Source organism: Podarcis vaucheri (genome assembly GCF_965113315.1).
Source record: "Podarcis vaucheri genome assembly, chromosome: 18".
NCBI lineage: Eukaryota > Metazoa > Chordata > Lepidosauria > Squamata > Lacertidae > Podarcis > Podarcis vaucheri.
Window position 1 is genome coordinate 11,723,529 of NC_138756.1, and position 24,219 is coordinate 11,747,747.

The following is a 24,219-nucleotide window of genomic DNA, read 5'->3' on the forward strand; positions in this document are numbered from 1 at the left end:
GATGGTGGGACAGTGTTCTCGAAGCTACCAGCATGAGTTTGACCAAACTGCGGGAGGCAGTGGAAGACAGGAGTGCCTGGCGTGCTCTGGTCCAGGGGGTCAGGAAGAGGTGGACACGACTAAATAACTAAACAACAAATTACTTATACCCCACCCATCTGGCTGGGCCTCCCCAGCCGCTCTGGGTGGCTCACAACAGAATATTAAAAACACGACAAAACATCAAACATTCAAAACTTCCCTAAACAGGGCCGCCATCAGATATCTTCTAAAAGTCAGTTAGTGGTTTCTTTCCTTGACCTCTGACAAGAGGGCATTCCACAGGGCGGGCGCCACCACCAAGAAGGCCCTCTGCCTGCAACCTCACTTCTCGCAGGGAGGGAACCACCAGAAGGCCCTCGGAGATGGACCTCAGTATCCAGGATGGACTGGGGGGGTGGAGACGCTCCTTCAGGTCTACCGGGCCATTTAGGGATTTCAAGGTCAGCACCAACACTTTGAATTGCGCTCGGAAACGTCCTGGGAGCCAATGTAGGTCTTTCAAGACCGGTGTTATGTGGTCTCCACTCCCAGTCCCCAGTCTGGCTGCCGCATTCCGGATTAGCTGTAGTTTCCGGGTCACCTTCCAAGGCAGCCCCACATACAGCGCATGACAGTAGTCCAAGCGGGAGATAACCAGAGCATGCACCACTCTGGCCAGACAGTCCACGGGCAGGGAGGGTCTTTCTTATGGAAGAAGAGGCCTTCTCCTTCTCCCAAAATCAGCTTCTGGCTGCAACCGCTTCCTCTTGGAGAAACGACCCCGCTGGTCACTCTTCAAGACTCCTGTTGGATCGATCCCTGTTCCTCTTCCTCCCTCCCTGCCTCTCCTCCCCATGGGGAGATATTTACTGTCATAATTCAGCTGATAGAATTATAATAGCGCCGAAGCAGCTCCAACGCTCTCCCAGAGCCTGTCAGAGTCTGTCGCTGATAACGAACGAGCCCCAGAGGAAGGTTTCTGAACAGCCACCAAGCAAAATTAATGATCCTTTGCAGAGAGAGCTTGTTGGCGCCTCCGCCGGTCTCGCAGGGGCCACTTTTGCTGCCGTCCACGGGCGACGCTGCTCAAGCAATGTTTGTTGCGTGCGATGCATTTGGAGGGTGTAAAAGGTAAAGGGACCCCTGACCATTAGGTCCAGTCATGGAAGACTCTGGGGTTGCGCCGCTCATCTCGCTTTACTGGCCGAGGGAGCCGGCGTACAGCTTCCGGGTCATGTGGTCAGTAGGACTAAGCCGCTTCTGGCGAACCAGAGCAGTGCATGGAAATGCCGTTTACCTTCCCGCCAGAGCGGTACCTATTTATCTACTTGCGCTTTGGCGTGCTTTTGAACTGCTAGGTTGGCAGGAGCAGGGACCGAGCAACGGGAGCTCACCCCGTCATTGCAGGGATTCAAACCACCGACCTTCTGATCGGCAAGTCCTAGGTTCTGTGGTTTAGCCCACAGCGCCACCCGCGTCCCTTTGGTTGGAGAGTGGATGGTGGCTAACAGATTGAGGTTGAATCCTGACAAGACAGAAGGTCTGTTTGGGGGGGGCAGGGGGCAGGCGGGCGGGTGTGGAAGACTCCCTGATCCAGAATAGGGTCACTGTAACCCTGAAGGACCTTTCCTGTCACTTGAAGTCATGGGTTTGAGTCCTACCCTGTGGCATTGACTGTCTCCAATGGCAGAGGGAGAATAATACCCATCACGACCATCAGCCATTGATGAGATGGACCAGAGACAGACAAGGCCACCAACAGTTCACTAGTACCAACCCCAAAATCTTCCATCACATCAGAGGTCCATCAAATGCAAGATTTAGTGTGCCAAGACAGGACCTTCTAAGATTGAAGCGCAGAGTGTTTGAGGGCCGGGACGTTCGCAGGAAAACCCAAACGCTTTTTTGCAAAGCTCTTGTACTTCCAACCTTACTCTGTGCTTGTGAAACGTGGACCACTTATAAACGCCATCTCCAACTCCTTGAAAGATTCCATCAACGGTGTGTCCAAAAAATATTACACATCGCCTGGGAAGACAGGCGAACTAAGGCCAGCGTACTGGAAGAGGCAAAGATCACCCGTGTCAAAGCGATGATTCTTCAACATCAACTTCATAGAATCCTAGAGCTGGAAGAGACCACAAGGGCCATCGAGTCCAACCCGCTGCCAAGCAGGAAACACCATCAGAGCACTCCTGACATATGGTTGTCAAGCCTCTGCTTAAAGACCTCCAAAGGAGGAGACTCCACCACACTCCTTGGCAGCAAATTCCACTGTCAAACAGCTCTTACTGTCAGGAAGTTCTTCCTAATGTTTAGGTGGAATCTTCTTCCTTGTAGTTTGGATCCATTGCTCCGTGTCCGCTTCTCTGGAGCAGCAGAAAACAACCTTTCTCCCTCCTCTATGTGACATCCTTTTATATATTTGAACATGGCTATCATATCACCCCTTCGTTGGACTGGTCATGTTGTGCGGATGCCTGATGATCGTCTTCCAAAGCAACTCCTCTATTCCAAACTTAAAAATAGAAAGCTGATGGTCAACAAAAGAGGTTTGATGACTCTCTCAAGGCAAATCTTTAAAAATGTAGTATAAACACCGACAACTGGGAAACACTGGCCTGCGAGCGCTCCAATTGGAGAACAGCCTTTCCCAAAGGTGTCGTGGGATTTGAAGACACTCGAACTCAGGACAAGAGGGAGAAACGTGCTAAGAGGAAGGCGCGCTTGGCAAACCCTCACTGGGATCAACTCCCACCTGGAAACCTATGTCCCCACTGCGGAAGGACGTGTGGATCCAGAATTGGCCTCCACAGTCACTTATGGACTCACTGCTAAAACCGTGTTCATGGAAGGCAATCTTATACTTGGCTACGAGGGATCGCCAGAGAAGAAGACGACTTCTAAGAACATCAGAACTTCCTTGCTGTATCAGCCCCAGTCCAGCAACCCGTTATCACAGCAGTCAACCAGTTGCCCAGTGGCCGCAGGACCTGAGTTCAAGAGCAACGTGATTCCCAGCAAGTAGAGGCAGAACTTAGCCACTACTTATCTCTCAAAGGACCTGTTGAGGGCATCTTACCATTGCACTGTGGAGAGCGTATTAACTTATGGTCTGTGTGTGTGGTTTGGGAGCTGCACGGCCAGGGGAAAAACAATGCTGTCCAGGGTTGTAAAGACTGCGGAGAGAATAATTGGGTGCACTCTTCCCACCTTGGATCAAATCTATGCTTTCAGGTGCCATAAGAAAGCGGCAGAGATAGCGCAGGACAGTACACACCCCGGAAATGATCTCTTTCAGCTTCTGCCTTCTGGAAGAAGGTCCAGGGTTATCAAGGCCAGGACTAGCCGCCTGAGAAACAGTTTCTACGCAAATGCAATTCTGGTTCTAAACGCAGCATAAGGGGTCTCTATAGTATAGTGTATTTTAAAATGGGGTTTCAGAGTTTTTAGGGGGTTTTGAATGTTCTATGTAGTTTTTATGTAGTTTTATGTAGTTTTTATGTAGTTTTTCAATTTCATTGTTCTGCATGGGACAATGACAATAAAGATATCGTATATCGTATGGCTCTTTGCCATGGATAGTCTTATGGTGGCTATATTTGTTGAGCACCCAGTGCGCAAGGCAGTCTACCTTGGAGCCTTGAGGACAAACAGTACCGCAGGGAGGAGTCTTGAGCCCCACTTAGGAGATTCTTGGAAGCCTCTGTTGTGTCACTGTGCCAAAGAGGATACGGGACTAAACCTGTCTCAGACCTGACCCGGAAAGGAACCCGAAAGCGAGGCTGATCAAGTACGGGGAACAGAAAGGAGGCGAGTCAACAGGACCATCTGTCCGAAAAAGAGAGAAGTCAGCGCTGAGGTATGCTAGCCACAGAAGTTTTGGGATGCCTGATTCACCGTATGACTAAAAAAAATAATATGATCGCGCAGAGCTGCCCAGATGGGGAGAGAAGCTGGCACAGAAAATTTGGGTGAGGATCCAAGGCAGTGCCAGATTTACGTATAAGCTAAACAAGCTATAGCTTAGGGCCCCACTCTCTTGGGGGGACCCAAAATAATTAACGGGGAAAACTGGGTGTACATTTCCAAAATATAAGATAAAGATAAATATAAGATAAAAAACAAATAAATTAAAACCTACACGCAGCAACAGTGTTTTGTGTTGTGTAGGCTCCTAGGATATAAGTCATGGGCCCCGCCTGCTGTTCCGAAACCAACGCGTTCCAAAACCAAGGCGCGCTTTCTCATAGAAAGCAATGCAAAACGGATCAATCCGTTCCAGACTTTTTAAAACGACCCCTAAAGCAGCAATTGAACGTTGATTTTACTATCTAACGAGACCACTGATCCATAAAATGAAAGCAATAATGTACTGTGCAAATGGCTTGAGATACCCATGAACACTTCTGCCTTGTCAGGATTCAACCTCAGTCTGTTTAGGCGCCATCTATCCTCCGCAGAGGAACAATCTGTGATTTCCCTCCTTCCCCAATAAACCAGACAGGCCGAGGAATCTCGGAAGCTCCCAGCGGAGTATCTGCAGAATACATTTCGCTGTGTCCTTGGAAACGTCGTCAGGCGATATCTTGGCTACCTCCTGGCACCTTTGGCTTGCTGGGAGCATGATCCCCACATGCGCAGGAATTTTGAGGTCTGCGTGGAGAAGAAGTGCTGTCAATTATCTTTTGCTCGGTGGACGGATTCCTCCCTCCGTCCCTCCCCAGTTTCCCCATTTGGACCGCGGCATCGTCCATCTCTGCCAACTCTGTTGGGTTTTCCGTCTGCGAGGCCTTCATCGATCCTTTATTGCTGTCTGGTTTTCGACCCAGGGCTTCAAAGAGTGGGACTGAATTATCCGCATATCCACAAAGCAGATGAGTAGCTACGGAGCCCTTGAAAACTTTCTGCCGAAAGACCAAAGCTCTTCGGAGCCCGCGATCCACCTTAATGCCATGCTCTCTGGCAAATGTCACTTGCGGAGTCCCAGAATCAAATCCCAGCGTTGGCCTTCAGAGTCCCAAAATCAAATCCCTTCCCTTCCCTTCCCTCCCATAGCACTATCCATGACATCACAGCAGGCTGGCCAATGACAGCTAGAGGGTTTGTGAGATCATGTGCCTCACAGTGACATCACAGTAATATAGATATAGATAGATGATAGATAGATAGATAGATAGATAGATAGATAGATAGATAGATAGATAGATAGATAGATAGATGATAGATAGATAGAGATAGATAGATAGATAGATAGATAGATAGATAGATAGAGAGAGAGAGAGAGAGAGAGAGAGAGAGAGAGATAAATTACTCCATTTGGTATGGAATAAGCTCAACACCTTTTCAGAAGAGGAGATCTTATGCCGGCAAACTTTTGGGGGGGACAGAGACTGGATTTATCCTCCCAGTACAGTGGTCCCTTGGTTCTCAAACTTAATCCCTTCCAAAACCAAAGCGTTCCAAAAACAAGACACGCTTTCCCATAGAAAGGAATGCAAAACCAATTCATCCGTTCCAGACTTTAGAAAACAACCACTAAAAAAGCAACTGAATGTGGATTTTACTATCTAACCAGACCATGGATCCATAAAACGAAAGCAAGAATCAACGTTCTGCAGTCACACAATCCATCCATCAGTAGCTGAACTGGGTTCCACACCGTCGCGAAAACAAAATGACAAAGAGCCGCGAAAACAAAAACGCAAAGTAAATAGCAAAACAGTCCTGTCCGCATGGTGGAGCCACTCAAAAAGGTCCAGCGTTTTTCCGAGCTTCTGGGCTTTTGCTGAGACAACATTTTCTCTAGCTCAGCCACAGCAAAAGCCCATTGGGAGCTGTCCGAGGTCCTGAGCTGCCTTTCCTTGCCTCTGGGGCCCCGGTTTCCATTCCAGACCCAAATCCCCCAGGAAAATAGGATACCCTCCAGGGTTTAGGATTGCAGGGGGCCAGCCAGACGACAGCTAGCTCAGAGGCTCGGCCAGGGCAGCTGGCTAGACGGCGATATGCTTCTGCAGCCCAGAATCACAGCTGTCAACTGTCCCTTATTTGGCGGGAAAGTCCCTTATCCCAGCGCCGTGTCCCGCTGCTGTCCCTTATTGATGATGTCCCTCAAATTTCCCGGGTTTCAAAGGAAGCAGCTCCTCTCCCTCCCTCCCTGCCGGCCAGGGAGGAGGGAGGCTCCAGCTGTGTTGCTTGGCTGCGTTGCTCACCCAATAAGGAGTCTAAGAACGACTGGGGGGTGGAGCTTGCATGCCTTGTGCCGATCAAATTGGCCGCATTGCCTGGGGACTCGCCTTTGCTCAGCGCTTCCCAGCGGAGAGATGACGGTGGTTTCCCTTGCTGCATCCCCTTGGCCGGGTTGCTGCGCTGTGGGAACCACCGCTTGAGGCTTCATTTGGCTGCTGGCTGGGCTTTCTGCCTTTGGCTCGGAGGGGCTCAGAAGTTGAACATACCGGTGCCGGGAAAATCCCTTATTTTGGCTGCTGATCCCTTATTTTCGAGGCTGCTGGTCCCTTATTTTCAAATCTGTAAGTTGACAGCTATGCCCAGCTATGCCTTTGAGCACTTGGAGTGGACAGAGGGAAAACCAAGGCTCAGGAACTTGTCCAAGCCAGTGTAAAGCTTTCTCAACAGAGGCAGTCTACCTTAGCAAGGAGAGGCTTGGGGGTTCCTGCAAGGGCAATACTCCAGTTTTTGAGCAGAGGCAGAGGAGGAAGGAGGACATCACGGGAAAGCTCCAAACACATTTTGGAGTGTTTTCAGCTGCTGCTTTTAAGGCGCAGGAGCAGGGCTGAGGCGCGGGGAGTTGGCAACCCATCAGAAGATCCGAAAGCGGATGGACATATAATCCTACCCTAGGCCTCACGCTCAGAATGGGAAACAAACAGGGGGAATACCAGGGCTGGGTGTTTCATCGGGGAGATAGTTGCCAAATGACCACGTTTCTAAACGCGGCGTTTCGGAAGGGCTTGACATGGGCATGAGAGGAAGCATTTGAAATATTTCTCAGACTGTAATCGCCGCGGTTGGTGCACGAAAACAGAAATAATCCACTCTCCCCGCTAAAGATTTGGAAGTAGGGGCACTTTTAACCAAGTTAAAGCAATCCACTTGTTAAATTCGTCAAGATCGGTCAGAGACTTATTCTTCCCTCCCCCCCCAAAAAAAAAAAATCTCTGTGGTTTAATCAACTACTGTATTTTTCAGTGTATAAGACTAGGTTTTTTCCCTTTAAAATAATGTAAAAAAATGTGGGGGGTGTCTTATACACAGAGGCCACCTCCCTCCATTTTCTTAAATTGGAGTCTCCCAAAATAGGGGGTGTCTTATACATGGGGGAGGGACGCGGGTGGCACTGTGGGTTAAACCACAGAGCCTAGGACTTGCCGATCAGAAGGTCGATGGTTCGAATCCCCGCAATGATGGGGTGAGCTCCTGTTTCTCGGTCCCTGCTCCTGCCCACCTAGCAGTTCGAAAGCACGTCAGAGTGCAAGTAGATAAATAGGTACCACTCCGACGGGAAAGTAAACGGCGTTTCCGTGCACTGCTCTGGTTCGCCAGAAGCGGCTTAGTCCTGCTGGCCACATGACCCGGAAGCTGTACGCCGGCTCCCTCGACCAATAAAGCGAGATGAGCGCCGCAACCCCAGAGTTGTCCGCGACTGGACCTAATGGTCAGGGGTCCCTTGACCTTTATACATGGGGGCATCTTATAGACAGAAAAATACGGTATTTCCCCCTGCTCCAATTTTGCTCCTATTACTAAGAAGGGCATAGATCCCTCTTTCCCAATAAACTTAAACTATGCCAGTTGCGGGAGGGGACGATTCTTGTCGGCTCTTCCATCGGACCTGATTGGATCATTTTCAGTCCCTCCCACTGCAGAGACTCTGCAGGATCGCGTTCAGAGGAGGCTGCCTGCCGTGTCTCTGAAGGAGTCTCTGCAGGGGAGAGAGGCGATTCCCTTCTGTCTCTGCGACAGGTGCGAGTGTGTCGTTCAGCTGCCCTCAGCACGGGGGAACATTGCAGAACTGCCAGCCCCAGGAGGAGGCTCCCTGTCGCTTCTCTGTTTGAGTCCCCGATCTCTTTCCAGATTGCGGCGACTCACTCGTAAGCGTCAAGGTCATTCTTCCGCCTCCACGCTCCCCAGAGCTCAATCCTTGGGGACACGAACGCCATTTGGCATCCGACTCCTCCAGCAGGACTTTGAGAAGCCCTAAACGAGTTAAGAGGTTTCCAAACATTGGAAAAACGAGAAAACTGTGGCACAGCTTTTGGGGGCGTCTTTTCTTGCAACAGCAGCTGAGGAACTTCTGAGGAACTTCCCAATGCCCTAATAATATATTTAGAACCGGGAGAAATTTCTTGACTCTGGAATGAATCGCAAAGTCTGGGTGTGAGAGAGTTTATTTGATCGGTGGGGTCAGGATGTTACTACAACTTTAACAAACCCAACTCTGGCCTTCTCCCCTCCCCCTATATTTTCCTCCGAAGTGATCCTGCACTCCACCCCCCCCCCTTCCACTCCTCCTTTCTTTCATTCTTTTCTCCCCACCACTGGTCTATGAATCAGCCTCCCCAAACAGCCAGACGGATTGGTTTTTTGTTTGTCACCGGGGGCCTGCCGGAGGAAAGGAAGGGGTAGGGCTGGAAAGTTAAATTAAATAACGAAACAGGAATTCAAAAGATGCACTGCTGGGCACACTAAGCCGGGACGAAGGCCCACGGAGTAGACAGGTACAGGATATTGCCCTGTCTGAGGCTTTCAGGCAGTGCCCTGAGTTGCGCCAGATACTCCAGGAGGCTTACAACATATATAATAAAACATTAAACACTGAAAAACTCCCCTATCCAGGGATGACTTCAGGTGTCTTCTAAAGGCTGTATAGTGACTTATCTCCTTGGCTCGGGGTCACATAACTCCGTACCCTCCAACATTTCTCCCATCAAAATTGTTGTTGTTTAGTCGTGTCCGCCTCTTTGTGACCCCCTGGACCAGAGCACGCCAGGCCCTCCTGTCTTCCACTGCCTCCCGCAGTTTGGTCAGACTCATGTTGGTCTCTTCGAGAACACTGTCCCACCATCTCGTCCTCTGTCGTCCCCTTCTCCTTGTGCCCTCCATCTTTCCCAGCATCAGGGTCTTTTCCAGGGAGTCTTCTCTTCTCAGGAGGTGGCCAAAGTCTTGGAGCCTCAGCTTCAGGATCTGTCCTTCCAGGGAGCACTCAGGGCTGATTTCCTTCCGAATGGAGAGGTTTGATCTTCTTGCAGTCCATGGGACTCTCAGGAGTCTCCTCCAGCACCAGAATTCAAAAGCATCAATTTCCATCCCCTCCAAAGTTTCTCCCCTGAAAAGAGGGACGTCCTATTCCATCCCTTCCAACGTTTCTCCCCTGAAAAGAGGGACGTCCTATTCCATCCCCTCCAACGTTTCTCCCATGAAAAGAGGGACGTCCTATTCCATCCCCTCCAACGTTTCTCCCATGAAAAGAGGGACGTCCTATTCCATCCCCTCCAACGTTTCTCCCATGAAAAGAGGGATGTCCTATTCCATCCCCTCCAACGTTTCTCCCATGAAAAGAGGGATGTCCTATTCTACCCACTCCAACTTTTCTCCCCTTTGAAAATAGGGACGTCCTATTCCATCCCCTCCAACATTTGTCCAGTGAAAATAGAGACGTCCTAAGACAGGCATCCCCAAACTTGGCCCTCCAGATGTTTTGGGACTACAATTCCCACCATCCCTGACCAATGGTCCTGTTAGCTAGGGGTGATGGGAGTTGTAGCCCCAAAACATCTGGAGGGCTGAGTTTAGGGATGCCTATCCTAAGGAAATGCAGGAAATTCCGGGATCAATTCAGAAACCGGGACAGCTTCTGTAAATCCGCGAATGGGAGGGTCTGCAATTTTGGTTGCCCTTTTCTGAACCTGTTCCAGCCCTGCAATGTAACCGCATTAGGCTATTGGCAGATTTGTTTTCAATCCTAATGATCGCTAGCGTGGCATCTGCTTCTTCAAAGTTGCCTCAGTGTCACCTTTGAGATATAATAATAATAATAATAAAATTTATTTATATCCCGCCCTCCCCAGCTGAAGCCGGGCTCAATTCTTTGGCGATCAGCCTTCTTGATGGTCCAGCTCTCACTTCCATACATCACTACTGGGAAAACCAGAGCTTAAACTATACGGACCTTTGTTGGCAAGGTGATGTCTCTGCTTTTTAAGATGCTGTCTTGGTTTGCCATCGCCTTTCTCCCAAGAAGCAGGCGTCTTTTAATTCCGTGGCTGCTGTCACCATCTGCAGTGATCATGGAGCCCAAGAAAGGAAAATCTCTCACTGCCTCCATTTATATAATAATAATAATAATAATAATAATAATAATAATAACAATAATTTATTATTTGTACCCCGGCCATCTGGCTGGGTTTCCCCAGCCACTCTGGGCGGCTTCCAACAAATATGAAAAATACACTAAAATGTCACATATTAAAAACTTGAACAGGGCTGCCTTCAGATGTCTTCTGAATGTCAGGTAGTTGTTTATCTCCTTGACATCTGACGGGAGGGTGCCACCACCGAGAAGGCCCTCTGCCTGGTTCCCTGTAACTTGGCTTCTCGCAGTGAGGGAACCGCCAGAAGGCCCTTGGCGCTGGACCTCAGCGTCCGGGCAGAACGATGGGGGAGGAGACGCTCCTTCAGGGATACTGGACCGAGGCCTTTTAGGGCTTTAAAGGTCAGCACCAACACTTTTAATTGTGTTCTTCCCCTTCTATTTGCACTTTATATATCATTATTTAATATTCCATTGGGAGCCGGCCAGATTGCACCCGGTCAGATGGGAAGCATATATATAATAAAATCGTTGTTGTTGTTGTGCACCCATTTTGTAAGCATCACATCGGGAATCGGTGCAGTCCTATCACCTTCTTATTTTAAAGCAGTTTTAAAAACCACCAAAAAAAAATGTTTAAATAAATAGAAAGCAAAAATCCAAACAGCATCCAATCCTATAAATTATATTTAATTAGGTTCATATTGAATAAGCAAAAAAAAAAAAAATGCTAATTGTTTTTGTTTTCAAAAAAGCCATTTTTGGAAAAGTAGAATTTTAGGCCTGCATTCTGTCTGCAGTCAAACTCAAGATCAGACCTGTAGAAATATATCCACAAGGATAGTTGACTCTACTAAGCTCAGGGTCACAGATTCGAGTTCTGGGTTGGGACTAGTTCGCCCTTCCAGCTCTGTGGTTTAGTGAAGCCCATTGATTCCAACAGGTCTTCCCTTACGTAACCGTTGCCATCGAAATTATCCACACACAACCTTTTGCAAATGATCAAAATTTGTGGACTTTCTGCCATTTGCAAAGAACAAATCTAGTTGCATTTTCCTGCTGAATTTGGGGGGAACCAGCTATGGTTTTCCCAGTAGTGATGTATGGAAGTGAGAGATGGACCAGAAAGAAGGCTGATGGCCGAAGAATGGATGCTTTTGGATTCTGGTGCTGGAGGAGACTCTTGAGAGTCCCATGGACTGCAAGAAGATCCAACCTCTCCATTCTGAAGGAAATCAGCCCTGAGTGCTCAATGGAAGGACAGATCCTGAAGCTGAGGCTCCAAGACTTTGGCCACCTCATGAGAAGAGAAGACTCCCTGGAAAAGACCCTGATGTTGGGAAAGATGGAGGGCACAAGGAGAAGGGTACGACGGAGGACGAGATGGTGGGACAGTGTTCTCGAAGCTACCAGCCTGAGTTTGACCAAACTGTGGGAGGCAGCGGAAGACAGGAGGGCCTGGCGTGCTCTGGTCCAGGGGGTCACGAAGAGGCGGACACGACTAAACAACAACAACAATTCAAATTCAAATTTCAACTTGTTTGAAGCAGAAACCACTGGGGAGCTAAGTGCATACGCATTTAATTCCCGCAAGCCTCCCCATTCATTCCTATTTATTCATTTTTGTTAGCAGGGCCATTAAAATTTGCACACACACACCCCGTCGCAAATCGTCAAAAGTTGCAGACTTTCAGCAAATCCAAAGTTCCGTTTACTGCTGAATCAAACCATCAAATACCATTGAAACAAGTGATTGTTACATTAAGGTACATTCTCTAAGCGAAGAGAGTGGGGGGGAAATTACATTTAGATAAAAGATACATTTAGATACAGCAGTTAGAGCAAAGATACATTTAGATATGTTCTGGAAGTCAATAAGAAAGATACAACAACAAAAAGATACATTCTTAGTAGACGGCCCATTCAGAAGATACATTTCTTGAAGTTCAAGGAAGAGTTTACATTCTTGCAGGATATTATTTTATTATTATTATTATTATTATTATTATTATTATTATTATTTTACCAACAACCAAAACACAAACAGGGAAACCCCTAAGTGGTTGATACACTGGGTATACATAATCAATAATAACATATTCAAATCAACCATATGTACAATTCTATAAACACTCCTCCCTCCGCAAGGTTGATTTAACTTTTAATATTTAAATTGCCCCAGACTCTTGAGAGCTGCCCAAATAATTCAACATCTTCTCAAACCAACCCTCCTCCTTTCTCACTGACCTTAAACCCTTTCATTTTATGCATCTTCACAGTTAGATATTCTAAGATTATATTTTCCCCAGTTTTTCACCCCTAGCTCTTCTGCATTTTCCCAATAATAATAATAATAATAAATTATTTGAGTTCCCCCAAAGTATTCCAACAAAGTATTAAAACACAGTGGCCTGTCAAACATTAAAAGCTTCCCTAAACAGGGCTGCCTTCACACGCTGCAACCTGTCTTCTTGCAGGACATTAAAGTAGAATAATAAATATATTGGATATTGGGAGGCGAGGGAGCGCTAAACCAATTGACGCCCGAGACGCCCAAGGCGGCGCGGGCGGCGCAGGCGAAACGAAGAATCGCGGCAGCTGCCCGCGGGGCCCCTCCCCCTTGCTCAGTGGGCGAAGAAGGGCTGGCAGGCCGAGGGGAGGGGCGGAGGGCAGGGAGGGCCTCTCCCATTGGCCGCCGCTCACGCTACTCCGCGCCGCCGCGCCCTCCCATTGGACCCTGCCCCGCGGCCTTATCATTCCATCTCTCTCTCTCCGGTGCTCCCATTTCGTCACGCTGCTGCTGCTGCTCTGACCGCATCGCGCAGCTCCTCCTCGCTCGTGTCCCTCCGCCGGAGGACAAGTAGTTCCCATTTCTCCACCTTCGAGCGTGGCTCCTCCTCGCTCCGCCCACTCTCGGGAGCCACACCCCCAATGTATTTTTATTTATTTTTTTACTATTTTGTTTTGCCTTTTTTTTGCGGGCTTCTCTCTCCTAACCCCCACCCCGCAATTTTTTTTTCTTTAATTTTTGTGTATAGGTTATTCAAATGATGGTTTGTAGTCTTTAAATCATGTTGTGCATTTGACAAATATTTTTTTTTCTTTTTCCTTTTATTTCTTTTACATGTTTTTTTTAAATTTTGTGTATAGGTTATTCGAATGATGGTTTGTAGTCCTTAAATAATTTTGTGCATTTGACAAAAAAAAAAAATTCCTTTTATTTCTTTTACATGTTTTTTAAAAATTTTGTGTATAGGTTATTCGAATGATGGTTTGTAGTCCTTAAATAATTTTGTGCATTTGACAAATATTTTTATTTCTTTTTTCTTTCATGTGTTCTTTTTTCCCTTTTCGGTATATGTGAATTTTAAAGAATGCAAAAATAATTTTAATTTTAAAAAGAGAGCAAGAAAGCGACCGATTCTGTTGATCTTACTTTTATTACGTATTCTATTCCTATTGGGTGGCAATCCAGTAGAACTGATGGAATTCGTAGGATCGTAGAAAGGTGGTGTTGGAAATGGGGACCCCAGCGGTCATCTAGCCCAACCCGACCTCTGCTGATCAACCTTCAAGGAAGGAGAGTCCGCCACCTGCAGACCATTCCACTGGTCCATGATACCCAGCTCTACTTCTCTTTTAAATCAGAGCCAGTGAAGGTGGTGAAGGTCCTGTGTGAGTGCCTGGAGGCGGTTGGAGGATGGATGGCGGCTAACAGATTGAGGTTGAATCCTGACAAGACAGAAGGACTGTTTTGGGGGGACAGGAGGCGGGCAGGTGTGGAGGATTCCCTGGTCCTGAATGGGGTAACTGTGCCCCTGAAGGACCATGTGCACAGCCTGGGGGTCATTTTGGACTCACAGCTGTCCATGGAGGCACAGGTTAATTCTGTGTCCAGGGCAGCTCCGTCTGGTACGCAGGATGAGACCCTTCCTGCCCACAGACTGTCTGGCCAGAGTGGTGCATGCTCTAGTTATCTCCCGCTTGGACTACTGCAATGTGCTCTACATGGGGCTACCTTTTAAGGTGACCCGGAAACTGCAACTAATCCAGAATGTGGCAGCTAGACTGGGGACTGGGAGCGGCCTCCGAGACCATATAACACCAGTCCTGAAAGACCTACATTGGCTCCCAGGACGTTTCTGAGCACAATTCAAAGTGTTGGTGGTGACCTTGAAAGCCCTAAATGGCCCAGTAGACCTGAAGGAGCGTCTCCGCCCCCATTGTCCAGTCCATCTCCCGAGGATCTTTCGGTGGTTCCATTCCGCTGCTGAAGAACTAATAAAAATATACCATCCTATGGTATATTTTTATATACCATAGGATATTTTATGGCAGGTCTGAGGGCAGTTCACAGGATGAAATCATAATATAAAACCACAAAATATATACAAATAAAAACCAAACAACTCAATAACCGCCCCCCCCAAAAAAAATAGAATTATTGAGTTGGGTCAATTTAGTCCAACTCCCTGCAACACAGGAATTTTTGTAATTTTTCGAATCCACAACCCTGAGATTGATAAGTCTCATGCTCTACCGACAAAGCTATGGATGGAACAGCTCTAATGATCAGAAAAGTCCTTTGAAGGTTTAGTCGTAGACCTACATTCCTAAACCTAAATTAAGGGCCGTAGAACAAAGTCATACCTTAATTCCAGTGGGCCTACTCTTGAGTATTTTATTTTTGATTGATTGATTGAATTTATATACCATCCTCTTGAGAGTCCCATGGACTGCAAGAAGATCAAACGTATCTATTCTTAAGGAGATCAGCCCTGAGTGCTGACTGGAAGGACAGATCCTGAAGCTGAGGCTCCAAGACTTTGGGCACCTCAGGAGAAGAGAAGACTCCCTGGAAAGGACCCTGATGCTGGGAAAGATGAAGGGCACAAGGAGAAGGGGACGACAGAGGATGAGATGGAGGAACAGTGTTCTCGAAGCTACCAGCAGGAGTTTGACCAAACTGCAGGAGGCAGTGGAAGACAGGAGGGCCTGGCGTGATCTGGTCCAGGGGGTCACGAAGAGTCGGACATAACTAAACAACTAAACAACAACAACAACAAATTTTCACAGGAGAAACGTTGGAGGGGATGGAATAGGACGCCTTAATTTCATCATAGAAATGTTGGAGGCTTTGCGATGTGGGTCTCAGGGATGGCAGGAACATTGCAATAGGAGATCTGTTCTGTGGGGCCCTGTGAGTCACTACTAAATGCCCAACTCCACTTTTGGGGGGTCCTGGGGAGCACAAGCAGTGGGGATCAGGGAGTGCAGAACACAGGAGCAGGCTGACTCGAGGGGTGTGTGAGAGATCAGCTAGGAGGCTCTGCTTTGTGGGGTTCCCAAAGGACCCTAACTCAACCTTCGCCAGTTCTGTGTGGTTTTGGAGACCACTGATCTGATGGGGCGTCCCCCAAACTCCCTAGAGTTTTAGGGTGGAAACAGGAGTCACCCATAGGTCTGTGTAATGGGGGCTATTTTGTGGTGCTTTGTGTATGTGTTGCAAGGGAGACAGTGGCGTAGCGTGGGTTGTCAGCACCCGGGGCAAGGCAAGTAATTTGCGCCCCCTAACCCGTGGATTTGCGCCCCCTAACCCCCAGATGTTGTGCCCGGCCCCCCCTGCACCCCCACACCACGCCACTGGAGGGAGGGGAAACTACCTAAAGTTGGGGGGCTTCCAGAACTACTTTGGGACTGCCATGGAGAGCGGGTGGCCTTTGACCCTGGAGTGTGAAGGTTAAAACCGGGGGGGGGGGCGTTACTTTCACCCCTCCCTCTCACTTTAGAGCTTGGAGGAAAATATATATATATAGTTCTTAATATGGGGAGAGCCTTAAAATTGCTGGATCTGCTATTAAACTGGAGGGGGGGAGACCAGTTATTTTGAACCCCTTGCCAGCCCCCCTCCATTTGCCTATGGAAGAAGAGTTGCAAGTGTGCTTTTGGCATGGGGGGGGGGCGGTGAGCGTCGGACCAACGGCCCTCAGCTCTGCGTCCCCTTTAAAAACAAAAAAAACCCACACACACGAGGGCAGCCATTTAATCGACCGCTTCCATCTCTTCCACGGGCCCCCGCACACCTAAAAAAAATTAAAATAAATACATTTGGATCTGCTGGGGGGGGGAAAGAGTGTGTGCGTTTTTCTTAAAGGGGAAGAAAAAAAAGCTCGCGCTCCCTGCTAGAGACCCTATTCTGGGGGGGATAGCCCTTTTAAATCACAATGCTGAAAAATCCGAATTTCTCCCCTCTCTCTTCCTAAGTATTTGGGAGCTGGAGAGAGGAGGGGGCGGCGGACGGGAGGGACGGAGCCCCGTGGGCAGAGCCAGCCATCCCAACTCCTTCCTTCCCTCCCCACCCCGTCCATTATTATTTTTTTAATTATTTTTTTTTCAAAGTTGTGCAGCTGGTCGTAATGCGGCGGAAGGATACGTCGGGGAAGGCAGGCCTTGACGCGTGTGTGTGTGTGTGGATGCGTGTGTAAGCACAGGAGGAGAAGCGGGCGCCTTTGCCTGCCCCAGCGAGCGAGCGAGCGAGCCAGCCAGTCGCGGGGGAGGGAGGGAGGGGGGGCAGAGAAACAGAAACCCACGGAGAGAGAGAGAGAGAGAAGCGAAGCGAAAAGCCTCTTGCAACCATGAGCCAGCGGATCAAGCCCTAAAAAGAAGGGGGAGCCGGAGGAAAGAAAGAAAGAAAGAAAGAGGGAGAGGAAAAAAGAGAGAGAGAGGAAAGGGGGGAGGGAAAAAAGAGAGGAAAGAAAAGAGGGGAGGGGGAAAAACACCCAGGAGAGGCACTTTTACTTTCCTTCCCACCCCCCCTTCCCTCCCTCCTTCCCTCCTTCCTTCCTTCCCTCCCCCGCGGCCGCCGGGAAGCGAGTGGAACGTCGGCGAGGGCACATCAAAGGGGATCGAACGTTCGCACATCCGATCGAACGCTCGGCACATCCGATCGAACGCTCGGCGCGGGCCAAACATCCGATCGAGCGCTCGGCGCGGCCAATCCGGGCGCCGGGACGGGGCGCGCGCGGAACCCCAAACGATCTCGTCCTCTCCCCTCCTTTTAATCTCTTTCCCCTTCCTTCCTTCCTTCCCTCCCTCCCTCCCTCTCTCTCTCTTTTTAAAATTCCTTTCCTTGCTCCCTTCCCTGTTTTGGCTTATTTTTGCTACATTGTAGCCATTTCCCTTCGCCTCTCTGTATCTCTCTTTTAAAAATTATTATTACATTGTTATTTTAAAAAAAAAGAGAGAGGTGGGGAGGGAAGGGGGGGGTTTGGGAACGCCGCCTCCGCCAAGCCTTGCCACAGCCGCCGCCGGGAGAACAATAGGAAGGTTTAGCAGAGGGACCGGGGCGCGCGCACCCCGGCTGCGCCCCGGGGATCAACGCGAGCCAGCCGTGGATGTGACGCGGACGCCCCCCACCCCACCCCACCCGCGCCCCCCCATATTTCGACACAAACTGAGCAGGTAAGCTGGAGGAACGGGGAGAGGGGGGGGGAAGGGCTGCTACTTTTAATTTGGGGGGGGGAATGTTCACTTTTGACTCCTCCCCCTCCTCCTCCTCGGAACTATTTTGTGTGGGGCGGCGGGGGTGGGGGGGGCGCGCGCTCAGGTCAGACTTGAAGACCCCACCGTGGTGGAAACTTAACTTGGCCGTTTCTTCGCGACTTTACTCTGGGGCCCTCCCCACCCCCCACCCCCACCCCGCATCCCTATAGCCAACCCCCCCTGCAATTTATTTATTTTTTATTTTAAAAAATGGTGAGAGATTCCTCCCCCCCCATCTTGCCCTTTCTTTCTCTCTCTCTCTCTCTCTCTCTCTCTCTCTCCTCTCCCCCCCCCCCGGAAGTGGTGTTAAACTTTATGGGGCGGGAAGTTAGTGGAAGCAAGGAAAAGGGGGGGAGAGAGAGAGGGTCTCCCTGACTTCTTTCCTCCTCCCAGTTAAATGTTCTTGGGGGGGGGCTGCTACTGCTACGGTGTCTAGAACTATTTGAAAGTTCTGTTTTTTGTGAGGGGGGGTCCAGCCTCCCCATTTTCCTGCCTCGTGGACTTGAGGAATAAAGTCAGGCCACATTGTGCTTGTTGGCTCTGTCTGTGTGTGTTGTGTTGTTGTCTTAAATTTTTTTTGAACCGGTTACACTAGCAGCTTTTGAATTCCAGGAGTTTATTTTTCCTTGAGGTGTATGTGGGGGGGGGACAACCCGAATTTCACACCCAATTCACCCCATTAACAACCACCTACGGTATAGCGAACTCTATCAGATTATATCAAACTGTACAGTACCCTGACTGCAAACTTCCCCCCACAAATTTACCTGTGCGAAAAGAGGGTTTTGATGGGGAGGTGTGGGGCAACCCCAGAGTTGTTCCCAGAGGTGGTCTTGATCCAGAGTTCGAATCCCAGAGAGTTTTTTTAACAGTCCCTTTGAATATACACATCTGCCTATCCGGACTTTCTGCTGGTGGCTGGTGCGTCTGAGAAAGTAATGTATACAGTTACATCATAATCTCTCCCGTTTTAATCCCCCATTTTTTATTCCTCCTGCTCAAGTCCCATAATTTCGGCCGGCCACTGTGCACCATCCCACGCCTGCCCGCTGACCCTGAAAGATCCAGTAAATAAGAATCAGGAATGGCTTGAGTTTTGTGTTTTTCCAGGTAGGCCTCTACCACATGGGCAGATTATTCCTCTTTCACAGGTTCCCAGTCTCCACTTCCCCACAAGCCAGCCTTTCCCAGACAGGCTCCCCAAATTTAATGCCCCTTTTCCCACCACGGATTTTATTCTCTGACTTCCCCCCCACAGCTCCCCTTATTGTTAGCAAAATGAAGCCATAGAACACATCGCTCTTTTGGCACAAAATTTCACGATGGAGCTCCCCGAATAAGGCCAAGCTTTTGGGCAAAAACAAATGACTTGGGGAAGTTTGGGGCATTGGTGGTTTTCTTAAAAGGCCGCTTGATTTTTGTTTTTGTTTTTATTGCACGTGTTTGCTTGTCTGAAACAATTGTCTCAGGTTGATTTGGCCTGTTTGTGGACATCAGTTTGCCTTCCTCTGTCTCCCCCCCCCCCCAAACACACAACACCATCCTAAGTTTTGTCCAAAGTCCCATTGTGTGTGCAAATTTCCCGTCCCTCCTGCTAGTCTGTGCCTTAACCAGGGAGTCCAAAAACTCTTCCAAAAATACATTTTATTCTGCCTTGCCTATGCAGACAACCTGGACGCTTGTTTTGCACAAGTTGCTGTCGGAAGATATATTTATATTTCTGTGTGCATGTGGAATTTTACGAGGACTTAATATTAATGGAGTCGCCGTTTCCCCCAGACCCACACTCCCAAGTTTTAAACGTGGAAAGACATATTTATGGTATTTCTGTATATGCGCTGATCTTTCGGACACCAGCAAGGTTTGCGCCGTAAGACCAGATCCTCCGATTTAGCAACTCTGTTTGTGTGTAGCTTGCAAAAACAGGATAGATCGCATTTGTCTCTGTGGCCTGAACTGCAATACCATAATGGTGGCACTTGCAATTATTTTGAATTTTTATTTTGGAGGGGTCCAAGGCAGCAGCTGTTTGCATGCAAAAGAGATGTCTGGCCTGCTGAATTAAACTCATTTTTTTTGGGGGGGGGAGGTCTGCCTGTCTGTCTGTCTGTGGATTTCCCCCCCCCCCCAGTAGTAAAAAGCTCTCTCTGTGTGTGAATGGCAGCTGCAGGGAGCTTTGTGTGTGCCTCTCTGCAAACTTTTCTTGCGAGTGCACACGAGGCCGGACCTGCCCCCTTCTTCTGCTTTGTGTGCGATGCCTTCCCCCCTCTCTCTCACCCCCACCCCATTTTCTCCCAGACTATGTGTTAAATTGCACTGGGGGGTCAAACGCTTCGATTGGGCTCCAAAGTATTGTCAACCCTTCCTGCTGGGATTTTTTAAAAAATATATTATTACAAAGTGGGTGCTGTGGGAATTGGTTTTGGAGGACAAGAAAGGGGGGGGGAGGGAGAAGAGAGAGAGATGGAGGAAGGGAGAAGGGGGAGGGATGCAGTCGAAAAAGGAGGAGGGTTGGGTGAGACTGGCTAGAAACTCTTTGTCCTAAACTCATAAAACTCTCAGCCCTGGCAGGAGAAGGCTCAGGAACTGAATCAGGTTGAAGTGCAATAGGAGAGGGAATTTTTCTTTGGGGGGGGGGGCGGTGCACCGGGAAGGCAGAAATCCCCCTTTTAATTCCACAATATTTTTGTGTGCGGAGGCGTGGCCTTTCCGTATACCGAATTTTTTTATTTTTTACGGAGGCAGGTGCAGAGCAGAATCGGGCCTTGCCTGTGGTGTCGTCGTTCCCCCCCCCCCATATTTTTTGCCCTTGGGTCTTGATCCGTCCTTGCCCTTTTTCACGTGGGGGGTGGGGTTTGCAGAGAGCAAAGGGGCAGGCCTGGGAACACCCCCCCCCCCAAGGCCTGGGACCCCCGGTCTCCTTCCCAGACCAGCGAGAACCCCGGTATCCCACACATTTCCAGCAACGCCTTAGGGTGGCAAGACGCGTAAGCTCTTTTGGGGGTTTTGCCCGCTGGGTGGAGGAATGTATGCGTGGGATAAATCCTCCCCACAGCTTGACCCCCCCCACCCCTCCAAATCATCCCAGAATGCAAGGAAGCAGTCAATATTGACATTACATTTTTCTCCCATGCAACAATATCCATATCTGTAGAAACATTCGATGGGGAAGCGAAATTCTCTGTGGGTGGCACGGCCCCCGGGTCCCTGTGTCCTGACCGACACCCCCCCCCCAGGGCGTGTGGTTCGATACATATTTACCTTGCTTTTCTCCCCCCCCCCCCACATTGCCACCTGCTAGTAAATTTGTGTTCCCAACCCAAGAACACACAGGTCTCCGGATCTGCAAAGAATATATCTCTTTTGAGCACAGATTTTTTAAACACATTATTTTTTGCCCCCGCCCCAATCCCCAGTTGGCTTCTCAGTTTTAAATGCGGCCTGAGGAAGGCCGGCGTAAAGAAAAACGTAAAAATTGCCAGCTGTTTTTGGAGATACCCCTTCTAAATTCTTAAAAGTGATGTAAAATCAAAGCTGGGTTGTGTTGGGGACGACGACACACACACAATCTAAATAGCAGGTTTGTTTGTTTTATTTAAAAAAAATGAAGGCTTGTTTGGACGGATTTGCATACTCAGAAGTAATGCCTTCTGCATTTAACAAGGCTTAATCCTGCGCCCAATAAACAGGGGAGTTGTTGTGTTGTTGTGCTGCAGTCCGGAGCCTTCTTACATGGGAGTAAGCCCTCACTGGACCCAGTGGGATTTCCCACGGAGTAAACATGCATTCGATTCTTCCACTCTTCAAATGTCTGTTTAATGTGGACTAGCGGCTTTGCAAGTAGGGACGCGGGTGGCGCTGTGGTTTAAACCACAGAGCCTCGGGCTTGCCGATCAGAAGGTCGGTGGTTCTAATCCCTGTGATGATGGGGTGAGCTCCCGTTGCTCAGTCCCTGCTCCTGCCAACCTAGCAGTTTGAAAGCACACCAGTGCAAGTAGATAAATAGGTACCGCTCTGGCGGGAAGGTAAACGGTGTTTCCGTGCGCTGCTCCGGTTCGCCAGAAGCGGCTTAGTCATGCTGGCCACATGACCCGGAAGCTGTACGCTGGCTCCCTCAGCCAGTAAAGCGAGATGAGCACCGCAACCCCAGAGTCGGTCACGACTGGACCTAACGGTCAGGGGTCCCTTTACTTTTACATCACCATCTTCATTTTTATTATTATTACATTTATCTCCCATCTTTTTACCAAGGCTCATGACAGCCCTGTGAGTTAGGTTAGCCTGAGAGTTGTTGGCCGAGAGGTCTCCTCATCAGCTTTGGGGCGGAGGGTGGATTCGAACCCTGCTCTCCCAGGTCCCTAGTCCCGCACTCTAACCACTGCACCGCAGGAAGAATAAATTGACCTTGCACTTTGCAGCAACCGAGCACATTTGGGGAGGCCAGAGTAGAAACTGACAGCTATCTCATTTTAGTGTGGCCATTGTGGTCAAGAGGAAATATACTTCCTTCCAAAAGAAATGAAAAGTAAATACCGTATTTTTTGCTCTATAAGAGGCACCAGACCACGAGACGCACCTAGTTTTTGGAGGAGGAAAACAAGAAAAAAAAATATTCTGAATCTCAGAAGCCAGAACAGCAAGAGGGATGGCTGCGCAGTGAAAGCAGTGATCCCTCTTGCTGTTCTGGCTTCTGGGATAGCTGCGCAGCCTGCATTCGCTCCATAAGACGCACACACATTTCCCCTTACTTCTTAGGAGGGGAAAAGTGAGTCTTATAGAGCAAAAGTTACGGTAAATCTGGGGATCTGGTCCTGTTGCTGTAATTCTCTGAGATGTGAGCCAGTCTTCTCCTGTGTGTATCCAGCAATGTTTGCTGGCAACAGAGCACGTGCAAAGTACAATTTCCTTGCAACGCCACCCCGGCCTTTCTCAGAAACAAGCATATTCCTCCATGCATTATTATTTTGTTTTTGCATTAAATGGACATCTAATGGCAGGGAGTTCCGCTGGTTTCGTTCTGCGTCTGTTTCCTTTTGTCCATTGCGTGACCCTGAGTTCCGTGGTGTTTCTCGAACCCGCAGCCGCAGGGCAACGTTGGGCAAAAGCTTCCTGCGTTGCCAAGGGGTTGGACTAAATCAGGGGTCAGCAAACTTTTTCAGCAGGGGGCTGGTCCCCTGTCCCTCAAACCTTGTGGGGGGCCAGACTATATTTTGAAAAAATAATAATGAACGAATTCCCGTGCCCCACAAATAACCCAGAGATGCCTTTTAAATCAAAGGACACATTCTACTCATGTAAAAACACGCTGATTCCCGGACCGTCCGCAGGCTGGATTTAGAAGGCGATTGGGCTGGATCCGGCCCCCAGGCCTTACTTACTAAATGACCGCAATTCCATTTTTATTTTCTCGTACCGACCCTTGAAACTGTTGGATCTGCGATCCTTAACCGCGGGTGCATTATGGACCAAAGGAGTGTAGGATAAAAAAAACCCCTGGATTTCAGCTTTGGAGGGTCGGATCCAGAAATTGCAGGAGCAGCTTCTGTGCTGGGGGGGCGAAAGCTGCTGTTGTTGGGCTGGTGGCTTCGAGATATTTCTGGACTCCTGTCTTGTGGCCATGCTGGCTGTGGCTGAGGAAATCCTTCAGCGTCTGAAGGGATACAGGTTTCATAAGAACCGAGAACCTGTGAGTTGAAAGGGAACTCCAAAGGGCATCTGTCCCAGCCCGCCGCAACGCCAGGGGTCTCAAGACACGGTCTCCCGTCCAATTCCAAACCATGCCGGGCAATGCTGAGCTTTGCAAAGGTGCCAGCCGTTTTATCGCTGAATGGACCCGTCCTTTCTCTAAGAAGAGAAGAGGAATTCTCTTCCCTGAGGGAATTTCAGGCCAGGGTCATTCTCAGCCCCACCTAGAGATGCTTGTGGTAGGTGTCAGAACCTGGGACCTTAAGCGTTCAAAGTAGGTACTCATGATGCTCTTTCCTGAAATAAAACTAGGTTCTGGTCCTCAAGGTTTCCGAAGTGAAAACTGCTTTAAACTTGAATCAGATCCTTGCTCAGTGCTGTCTCAGCCAATGCTGTCTACACCGTATAACACCGGTCCTGAAAGACCCACATTGGCTCCCAGGACGTTTCCGAGAACCATTCAAACATGGGGAGGCAAACTTAGCCCCGGGGGCCGGATCCAGCCCAATCACCTTCTAAATCCGGCCCACAGACGGTCCAGGAATCAGCGTGTTTTTACATGAGTAGAATGTGTGTTTTTATTTAGAATGCATCTCTGGGTTATTTGTGGGGCATAGGAATTTGTTCATTTTTATTTCCAA

At 49.0% G+C, this 24,219-nt stretch overlaps 2 protein-coding genes across 10 annotated transcripts in view; one reads left to right on the forward strand and one right to left on the reverse strand.

Moving 5' to 3' along the window:
* KISS1R (KISS1 receptor) overlaps window positions 1-24,219 on the reverse strand; it is a 285,361-nt gene that overhangs the window by 64,146 nt on the left and 196,996 nt on the right. The gene's annotated exons all lie outside the window — the stretch shown is intronic.
* TCF3 (transcription factor 3) overlaps window positions 17,590-24,219 on the forward strand; it is an 83,318-nt gene continuing 76,688 nt past the window's right edge. For 4 of the 9 annotated variants that reach the window (XM_082206393.1, XM_082206394.1, XM_082206395.1 and 1 more), the window contains exon 1: window positions 17,592-17,812. The gene's annotated coding sequence lies outside the window, so the exon portion shown is untranslated. Of the gene's footprint in view, window positions 17,813-24,219 lie in introns of all 9 variants that reach the window. The other 5 variants (XM_082206397.1, XM_082206399.1, XM_082206400.1 and 2 more) reach the window with 2 other exon arrangements.